Below are 10,982 nucleotides of genomic sequence, written 5' to 3' on the forward strand. Positions count from 1 at the left end.
CACTCTTTTATGTTTAATTTGGTAATTTTTTTTTTATCACCATGCCATTTTCTGCATCTGTTGCTCTTCAAATTAATTTTGAAGCAATTTTCTTACTGTAGATGGACACTGTGAGGATGAAAAATTCTCACCCTGGAAGCATCCTGGTACTTTATTTAGCCTTTCCACCAAGAACTCACCCTGAAAATCAGATTAATAAATTCACAAATGTACACATCATTTCTGAAAAAAAATTTTTTTTAACTCTGCGGGTCTAGTCAATTAAAACAAGAATGATTGCCTTTTCTGTTTCTTAAAATATTATCCTAAATTTCTGTTTCAACCACTATCCTAACAATCTCCTTGAAGATCAGTTGAATATAAAATCATAAAGATACACCTGGTCCAAAACAACAATTAAATACATTGTCCCTCCTTCTACTTTAAAGACACCGAAGCATAACAGTATATAGTCTACATATGCCATACCTAGTCATTAGTTGCTGTTTCACAAAAATAAAGCCACTGGTATATCATGTAATGTTTCTTCCTGATTCACTGCTCCTCCCTGTGACTGTTTAGAAGCTCTTTCTATCCCTATATTTGCTTCCAACATTGCACACATTTTCTTCTCGTGCTTAAAAAGAAATGTCAAGTTCCTGATCTTTTGTTAAAGATTCATTGCCAGAAATGGTTTCACAGCAGGAGCCTTCGTAGGGAGAGAGTTGGCTCACATTCCTGCTAAGAACTTAACCTGGGAATGATGGAAAAATAATTATAATCAATGTCAGAGAGCATATGGGTTTCTACCGAGAAGCCTGCCAAATAAGACCCACACTAATCCTTCCCATCTACTATCAGTCAGTTGACTCTAGCGGACAAATTCCTCATATTTGAATAAACGAAAGCCCAAATCTCACACATATTTCTCCCACATCTTAGAGGTTTCTGAAAGAAACCAGTAAGTGCCTTGCATATTTCTTAAGCTTAGTTTCCATAAACCTACAGTTACTGTGTTTTCATGTCTATAAATGTGGTAGTGCCTTATTTCTACTTCATCCCTTATTTCTACTTCATCCTTTAACCTGGGTGATCCATTATGATCAGTCTATAGATAGTGGAAGAAATGAGGCCATTTAAAAATATACACTGAAAAAAACCCCACATTTGAATAGCATTGCACTTTGTGTTGATGTGTCTTTCAGCTGGATACACCTCAACAGTATGTATCATTTCTGAAAGGGGAATAATGCTGAGGTGATTAAATGGAGGCAGAGACACCTGGTGCATATCATTACGGAATAAGGTCCTAGATGATTTAATTAAGATATTTATTGGTAAAGAGTGGCTTTCCAAACATTTTTCCACTGGGTTTATGTTTCACTTTGCCATCTACCCTGCTTCGCTTTTCTTGGGTTATGTGCCAGGTAGTTTATAAATATATATATATACACATATATATTTATATAAATGTATATGTATATATGTGTTTGTGTGCATATATATATATATATATATATATAGGGGCGCCTGGGTGGCGCAGTCGGTTGAGCGTCCGACTTCAGCCAGGTCACGATCTCGCGGTCCGTGAGTTCGAGTCCCGCGTCAGGCTCAGGGCTGATGGCTCAGAGCCTGGAGCCTGTTTCCGATTCTGTGTCTCCCTCTCTCTCTGCCCCTCCCCCATTCATGCTCTGTCTCTCTCTGTCCCAAAAATAAATAAACGTTGAAAAAAAAAATTTATATATATATATATATATATATATATATTTTTTTTTTTTTTAGGAGAGGATTTTCTGTTTGCAGAATCCCAGAACAGAGGGAAATCAGAGGCAGATTTGAATTTTCCTCACAAGCCTCTGTATTTCAAACATTTAAAGCCCTAGAATAATTTGCCTCTTTTCTACACAGTGGAAAGATAAAATCAAGCCTGTCTTAAACCAGCATTCTATTATTTTTGTAAGTGTAAATAAATCAATAAACACAATAAACATATTGCATTCTTTCTGGCTACGCAATGCAGAGAGTAGACAAGGTGGGGGGGGACATTCTTATTAAATATTGGTGGTTCTTATTTCCAATATTTAGAGAATTTTAAGCAAAGAGAAAAATGAATTGGAAATGAGGTTGCTGTTTGCTATTATGGAGCCCCATTTACAGATCTAGCATTTAATTAACAAAGATACAATATATTTGGCAGCTGCCTCTTTATCCTAATGCCCTTCTACTCCTATTGAGATATTCAATATAGCTGTCTGAGCATTCAAGTCATATTGTAAAACAAAGATTTTTAGAGAGGAATTGTATATTGACATGGTTATTCCCCTAGCCATGCAACTCAGCCCCAACTCCCAGTGCTAAATTTACAAAGATGAAATGGCATTTTCCCCAAAGCTGCATTGTCAGCTGTTAGGAAGACTTGCATTTCACTTCTTATTTCCTCCAGCATAGTTTGTAAACCCTTGTGAAAACTCCAAGATGACCAATATCCCTGAAATAAACAGGGTGCAATTCTGTATTTACAGACTAAAATGAACCAGAAATGGACATTCTCACATAGCAACTATTGAGAGCAGGATGAAAACCGGTACTCAAAGACTTTAAGGTTTTTGACTCAGAAAAAAATTCTAGCTATATTTTCTCTGTAACTGGATTGACAGGACCTAGAAATCTAATTTGCCAGATACTGGTCCCATGTATTTTGTGAGGATACTATGTATATTACCAAAATGCCTCATAATTCAATTTATGAGGTAGCCAAATAAGATAATGGGAGCTTTCTTTCTTTCTTTGAGCAGGCTGTGCTATGCTTATTAATAATAAAAACACCTCACCCACTCGTTCACTATAAAGGCACTATAAATGCCCTAGTGAATTATGTTCCCAAGTTTATTAGTAAGTTCGTTGCTTAAAAAATCCAAATGGTTTTTCCTTAGGCACAATGGTATAAATGGTAGTTATATTCCAAGCATAAACCCCAAATTTGATTGACCTCTAAATCATAGGAGTAAGACCAGTCTGAGTTACGGTTGCTAGGAGTCACATCGCTGCTGATCATTCTCCATTTATCACCTGCTCTGTGCTTTGAAAGGCTGGGCTACAAATGGATTCATTCACCTGCATTTCCTTGCAGGCTGGTTTTTACTTGGTTTTAGCCAAGAAAGGGCATGGATCATCGATGAGAGAGTGAGAGGAGAGTCAGGATGGGGTATTTCTTTGGCTATTCCTATCCTGCTTAGCTGTTGCCAATCTGGCAGTGGCTATGTTTCTCCAGACTACATCTCTAGCTGGGTGGCCCTTCCTCCAAAGCTCCAGCTATTACTGGGCCATAGGGACACCATTCGTTTGCTTCCTTTGTCCTCACCTTTTGGGGGGTATAATCGCTCCATGCTCATGCCAGTCTTTGGTGTCTCAACATCCTGTGTTGGTTCTCATAACCCTGCCCATGTCTCAGTTAGCAATTCCTTCATTAGGGGCACCTGGGTGGCATCTGACTCTTGATTTTGGCTTAGGGCATGATCTCACGGTTTGTGAGTTTGAGTCCCACATCAGGTTCTGGGCTGAGAGTGCAGAGCCTGCTTGAAATCCTCTCTCTTTCTCTCTCTGCCCCTCCCACACTCATGCTCTCTCTCTCACTCAAAACTAAATAAATAAACATTTTTTTTAAAAAAAAAGAAATAATTCCTTTGGGTGCCTGGATGGCTCAGTTGGTTAAGTGTCCCACTTCCGCTTAGGCTATGATCTCGCTGTTCATGGGCTCGAGCCCCTCATCGGGCTCTGTACTGACAGCTCAGAGCCTGGAACCTGCTTCAGATTCTGTGTCTCCCTGTCTCTCTCTCTCACAAAAATAAATAAACATGAAAAAAAAATTTTAAAGAAATAATTCCTTCATTAAAATATCTTCATTTGTATGATCCATCAAGATCCTGACTAGGACAGTGAAGGATGAATGGGAAAAAGAATTTCTTATTTCTTTCCTGGGTGCAGATGTTGCTGCCAGAATTTCAAGCAGGATCATTCATGTATCTAAGAGATACTAATTATGCTCTTCTTATGTGCCATTCAGTGTGAATAAAACAGATATAGTCCCTGCCTTCAAGGAATTGACATTCCTACTTGGGAAGACAAACTTAGTAAATACACAAACAAGTAAACAAAATGGTTATATATTCTGGGAAGTATAGTTTAGGAAATACACAGGATGCACTGATAGAGGATCATTGAGGAGGCAGGGCCATTTTGGATAGGGTGGTCAGGGAAGGGCTTGTTGAGAAGGTGACATTTCACTGAGACCTCAAGGTTGAAGAGGAGACAGCCACTAGGAAAAGAGCTGGCAAAGAGTGGAGAAGACGTGTTCCAGGCAGAAGTTGTTGAAAGTGTAAAGGCATGGGTGGGAGGAACGAACGTGGTCCACAAACCAGGACCTATGGCAGCTATTTGACTTCGAAGGAAATTGATTGACAGATATTTGCAAGCCACATGGGGGTTGAGGAATGAAAAGTATGACTGGAGTAGAGGCCAGGTGGAGAATGGTACAAGATGAGGCTTGAAAGTTTGCTCAGAGAGCTCAGGGCAGAGCCCTGTAGGCCAGCATGAAGAATATGGATTTTATTCCAAGTATTCCATGAAGAGTTTCAAAGTACAAAGTGATACAATCTTGTTGGGATGAGCACTGGGTGTTGTACCTAAGCCAATGTGACAATAAATTACATTAAAAAAACAAAACCAAACAAAAAAAGTGTTACAATCTAGCTGCTCTATGGAGAAGGGCTTCAGGGGAAAACAAGTGGAACTGGGGAGAAGAGTCAGAATTCTATTACAATCCAGGACGAAGATGACTATGTTTTGCTGTAAAGAGGAGGGAGTGGAGATGTAGAGAAGCAGACCTCTTCGAGTTTCATGTTGGAGATAGAGCTGACAGGACTTGATAGGGAAGGGTTAGGAATGGGGTGAGGCCGGGGAAAGGGAAGACTCAAGGTGACTCCCAGGTTTCTGGCTTGGGCCACTGGCTGAATGGTGGAGATGTTAACTGAGAGGAGAAAGACTAGGGGAAGAATAGGGATGGAAAGATTGGTACGGTGAACATGTCTAAGAGTCACCCAAAGGTAAATGTCAAGCAGGCAGATGGCTCTCAGAGCCTGGGGCTCTGAGGACAGATTTGAGTTGTTTCTTAGTCAAGTAGATTCCTCAGGCCAACCTGGCTTAGGCCAAAAGTGATCTCCACCAGGCCTGGATGTAGTCACTAGAAAGCCATATGGGGTTTAGGTGTAAAGCATGCCTAGATCTTGCTTTGTCATTTGTGTGCATATTTTCTTTGAAAACCTCAAAGAAGGAAATGGCTGGTTGAAAACAAGATTTGAGAATTCCTAGGTCCCTGATTAAACACCATCATAATCTTGCCTCTAGAGTTCCTATTTTAACATGACTTAATGGTATATTTAAAGAAGAGCCTCCAGAGTCCAGTTTGGCAGACGTACAATAATGTCCTTATGGGGAGGCACCCATAATAAAATATAAGGTTCCAAGGCTTTCATTCCGGTTGTCATGGCAACAGCAGCAAGCGCTCTGGAGGTAGGAAGAAGGAAGAGGGAGGCGAGTGGAGAAACCAGGAGCTGTGGTGTGGTGGCTGTTAGTCTTGGGAAGATAATTAAAGACAGATATTTGTAAGCTGAATAGAGAACATACCCTATAAATTCAGGCAGTTATAAGTATATAGTTTGTAATTGGACAATTTGTTCATTCTAAGGACCGGAAATGCACTTAAAAGCTTTTTCAGACCCGGGGCCTGGGAGTACATCATGCAACTGTTCTATCCCCTGTGCCCATTGCACTGCCTGGAGCTCCATGTACTTGATGAATGAGCAGATGAGTTCCCAAAAGAAGAAACACTACTTATTTTATTTGGGTTTTAAATTGCTAGGTGGACAGATCCTTTGGGTAAAGATTCTATTTTACATCAAAACCATATACATCTTAACTACAAGTGTTGGTGAGGATATGGAGAAAAAGGAACCTCATGTGTTGTTGGTGGGGATGCAAACTGGTGCAGCCACTGTGGAAAACAGTATGGAAGTTCCTTAAAAAAGTAAAAATAGAATGACCATATGATCCAGCAATTCCACTACTGGGTATTTACCCAAAGAACACAAAAACACTAATTCAAAAAGATATATGCACCCTTATGTTTATTGCAGCATTATTTACAGAAGCCAAATTATGGAAACAAGTGTCCAGCGATAGGTGAATGCATAAAGAAGAATATATATATATATGATGGAATATCACTCAAACATAAAAAAGAATGAAATCTTGCCATTTGCAACAACATGGATGGAACTAGAAAGTGTAAAGCTAAGTGAAATAAGTCTGTTAGAGAACAACAAATAAACACAATATGATTTCACTCATATGTGGAATTTAAAAAACAATAAAACAAAAAAGGAAACAAAGAGACAAACCAAAAAACAGACTCTTAACTCTAGAGAACAGTTACCAGAGTGGAGGTGGGTGGGGGATGGATGAAATAGGTGAAGGAGATTAAGAATACACTTATCATGAAGAACACCAAGTACTGTATAGAATTGTTGAATCATTATATTTTACACCTGAAACTAATATAACACTGTGTGTTAACTATACTGGAATTAAAATTTAAAAAAAATTTTTTTTTAACGTTTATTTATTTTTGAGACAGAGAGAGACAAAGCATGAACGGGGGAGGGTCAGAGAGAGGGAGACACAGAATCTGAAACAGGCTCCAGGCTCTGAGTTGTCAGCACAGAGCCCGACACGGGGCTCGAACTCACGGACCGCGAGATCATGACCTGAGCTGAAGTCGGCCGCTTAACCGACTGAGCCACCCAGGCGCCCCTAAAGAAATTTTTTTTAAAGCATATTCATATTATGGTCAGTAATTATAGGTGACAAGCCTAAAACGAAGACTCACCCCCAAACCAAAAGACCAAGTCTGGAAGTCTCACTCTCTAGGACTGATTCTAACAATCATTCACTAACTGTGGATGGGATATTATATAACTACATACTTCTGATGAAGGTCCATTATATAATAGGCTTTGGATTAGATTCTTGAGGTGATTAAATATTATTTATAAACTGAGGATCCAGGCACTTGGGTGGCTCAGTTGGTTGAGTATTTGACTCTTGGTCTCAGCTCAGGTCTTGATCTCAAAGTCATTGAGTTCAAGCCCTGCGTTGGGCTCCATGCTGAGTGTGGAGACTACAAAACAAACAAACAAACAAACAAACAAACAAACAAACAAAATGTTTTAAAAATAAATAAATAAATTGAGGATCCTCAATGTATTGAAAGTTGTGAAAGTGAAGAAAGGTGACAGTGTGGACAAGAGATTCCTGTCAACCCTAAAAATCAAGGCGACCTGGAGAAGGAAAATTCGTTCAAGGGTATGTAGTACATCAGGTGCTCACAAATATCCAGACATTCAAAAGGGCAAATCCCCAATGGTATGTACCCATCCATAGCCTATGCAAAATATCTCTCAAAACCTTTTGTTTATTTTTGCTCTAATTCTGTGCTCACCAAGCAGCCAATATTGTAATTACTAATTCTGTTTCCTTCAGATGCTGAAGAGAGTACCCTGGATGAGAAACACATATACCCCAATAACTGGAAAAGTATATCCTCCTTCTTCAAGTTGCGCTGAGGATAAAATTCAAACCCCACCAAGGTCGCACAGACCTTATGATCTGGCCACTACTAATTTCTCCAAGCTCAACTCCCAATACTGCCCCCCTTCACTGTAAGTTGTAGTCACACTGGTTCCTTTCCATTTCTGAAACACTCCAAAATTTTCCCTGCCTACAGCCTTTGCCCTTCTAGTTTACCTGAGAGCAATGCTTTTCCTCAGATCCCCCTATGGCTGGTTACTTCTTACCAATCCTGTCTCAGCTAAATGTCACCTCCCCACACAGGCTTTCTGTGATCTCTGTGCCTACCATTGCAACCCTTCCCCTTTTATGCCCCCCCACCACCACCACGGTCCCTAGCTATCCCTTAGCCTGTCTTATCACTATATAATCTCTTGTTTACTTTTTTATTATCTGATTCCCAAACTGGAATAAAAGTCCAACATAGCTGCAGCCCCAGCAATGACCACAGAGTTAATACTCAATAAATACTTGTGAAATCAAGTGAATGGGATGGGGCGAGAAATGACATACGAGCTGCTCTGCACTAGAGAGAAGAGATACAAATAGGGAGTGCGATCTGAGATAAATGGAACCTTCCCTTGTGCCCACAATGTAACTTCTACAAAGCACCATTAAAGTACCAGTCATTGCATATATTTTTGGTTTTGTGTGTCCCTTTACCCCAACTCCAGTGTAGACCATGAACAACTTGAAAACAAGAACCATCTTGTTCTTGTTGGCATCCCCAATGTCCCAATAATGTTCACCGGATCCCTCAATTCCCTGCTGAGGGAAATCGGCAGTTCAGAGAAAAAAATAGAGATTTCCTGTTAGATGAGCTTTACTTCATTGGCTGGGTAAGCGCCTGCCAGAATGAGCAGTTTCCATAAGAAAACAAAAAGATACACCGTATGGTAGTGGCAGCACCAAAAGATAGCCTTAGGTGAATCCTTTAGCCCTCCATCTGTAGTCTCCATCAGCACCCTCCAAGTAACCTCCAAAAAGATTTCAGGCAACCCCCAGACAGATGGCCGGTGTGAGCTCTTCCTGCCTAGAAATGCTACCACCATGTCTGTCCATGGAAATCAGACAGAAACAGCGACTACTTGACAAAAGTCCAGAAACAGACTTATAAAAACAGCCTAGCTGAAAGTAAGGGTGCACAAAGGAAGCACCAGTAAAGACCAGCATTCAACAAGGAGTGACTGGAAAGAACTGTTTAATGTTTTAAACACTGCCAAGCTGAGTAACATGAGACCGAACTTGTTATTTTGCTCGACTATATATAGTTTGCATCCTGGAATTCACTCATACTATATATAGTAGAGTTTTATTCATGCACTCCAACTGATTATGTGTGCTGGGCTGAAGTGTTACAGTGGTGCCAGAAATGAAGAGAAAATGGAAATCTTCCACAGACCTATGGGCATGTTCTTTACGCCCACTGCCATTTTCACTAATGCGTGGCGGCGGCAGAAAGCTAATTGAGACCAGCCATGGAATAACAGGCTAGAACCTCTGCTGCAACGAATGCCTCTTTTCAGTCTTCTCCTTGTGGAGTATTTATTTATTTAAGAACTGGCTATGGTCATCATTCAGAAATACAAAGAGGGTTTAAAGGCCCAAATAATTACCCAGCTTTTATAACAAAAGAATAACACAAAAATAGTTTCTTGTCCTGTCTCACTCAAGAAAGCCAGTTCTATTAAACTGCTCATCATTAGCTGTTTCATAAATCTCAGTCTTTGGGATTTAAGTAATTTTTATTTAACTGCTGCTCTTTCTTGATTAAAATAGCAATTGTTCTGACCTGCTTCCTAAAGTAAAATGTTCTCTGAATAGCCTGTTTTAGGCTGAGAAACTCATTTTAATTTAGGAGTCTCAGGTCTCTTTTAAAAAGCTACTTTTGGTCATCTCCTTAAAACTGGAGATGTCTGGTAAAGTTCCTAAAGGGTCTTTACTGAGAGGGTAGTGTGGTAGACATATTTAGTGTTTTTACTGCCCAGCATCTATCATCCCTTATTGACAATATACCCCAGTTTCCCTTTGGGGTATTATTTCTCTCCTTTCTACCAACACACTTCCCATGAAGCACACTTCACTCCTGTGCCCACAGCACAGCCAATGGTAGCATGCTATCTCTTTGATTACAGGGATGGATTGGGAGTTGAGCACATGGTTCAAAATAGGCCAATCAAAACCCATAAGACTCGGGCAGCTGGGTGGCTCAGTCAGTTAAACATCTGACTCTTGATTTCAGCTCAGGTCATGATCTCATGGTTCATGAGTTCAAGCCCCACATCAGGCTCCATGCTGACAGTATGGAGTCTGCTTGGGATTCCCTCTCTCTCTCTCTCTCTATCTCTCTCTCGGCCCCTCCCCCACTCTCTCACTCCTCAAAATAAATAAATAAACTTAAAACCCATAAGACTCAATTCTGAGACTTTTACTGGAGCTCTTTGAGGAAAAGGTGGTCTTTTTTCTGTAATTGGTTGTGGTGGTCTTGATTGCCCATAGCTGCCATAGACCACTGGCAACTATAGAACAGAACTAACTCAGGAAGTAGAGCTGAGGATCCCGATCCCGATCTTCCAAGTATTTTTTATTTCAACTTAATTTTGTTTTTCATGATTCCAAACTAAAAGGTATACACAAATAGATTCTACTCTTTCTCTTGCCCCACTCCAGCTCTTTTCCTTAATGGGTAATAATTTTTATTGTTTTTGGTTTATTCTTCCAGTGTTTCTTCATGCAAATAAAATAAAATATGAATATGTTTTTTACTTCCCCCTTTTTGTTCTGCATGCATTTTATTTCTTCAATATATGTTCATTCAAGGAATACCCTTCTTTGAAATTCTATGGTGCCTTTGATTATTCCTGGTTGCTTTCCACATAATATTTGAAATGGCTCAGAGCCTTATTTAGCATATCCTACCACTTCTCTGCTTTGTTACCCTGGAGACATCATGATTTAATACTGGAGAATCCTATTTCACCAGAATTAGAGAATTCAAATTGAGGAGCTAAAATGAGGGTCCAATGCCAAACTAAAAAAAAGACTTTCTAGAAAGTCTAATCTGAATACTACCAAACAGAGACTATTTCAGGCAGTGGGGGAAAAGTAGAGGGGGATGCCAAGAAGCCTAATTTTTTAGACCAAAAACAGAGATTGGCAGTGACAGGTACCTGAGCAGATAACCCAGAAAGAAGAGTATACATTGCTACCAAATGATCCATTATTTTGAATAGATGTCAAATTCAGTTCTTTTGGTTGGTCAGAAATCTCTGATCAAAGTAATACACTGACCCACATGATCTCTTTTTTTTTAAATTTTA

The 10,982-nt window shown here is 39.8% G+C and overlaps 1 long non-coding RNA gene across 2 annotated transcripts in view; it reads left to right on the forward strand.

The window, feature by feature from the left end:
* LOC147574229 (uncharacterized) overlaps positions 1-8,296 on the forward strand; it is a 64,248-nt gene extending 55,952 nt beyond the window's left edge. For both annotated transcript variants that reach the window (XR_015244035.1, XR_015244036.1), the window contains exon 3: positions 7,576-8,296. This is a non-coding gene — a long non-coding RNA (uncharacterized LOC147574229). The remainder of the gene's footprint in view (positions 1-7,575) is intronic.
* The last annotated feature ends 2,686 nt before the right edge of the window (positions 8,297-10,982 follow it).

This window comes from Puma concolor, chromosome E1, assembly GCF_028749965.1.
Source record: "Puma concolor isolate L17-30 chromosome E1, mPumCon1.1.hap2, whole genome shotgun sequence".
NCBI classification, from domain to species: Eukaryota; Metazoa; Chordata; class Mammalia; order Carnivora; family Felidae; genus Puma; species Puma concolor.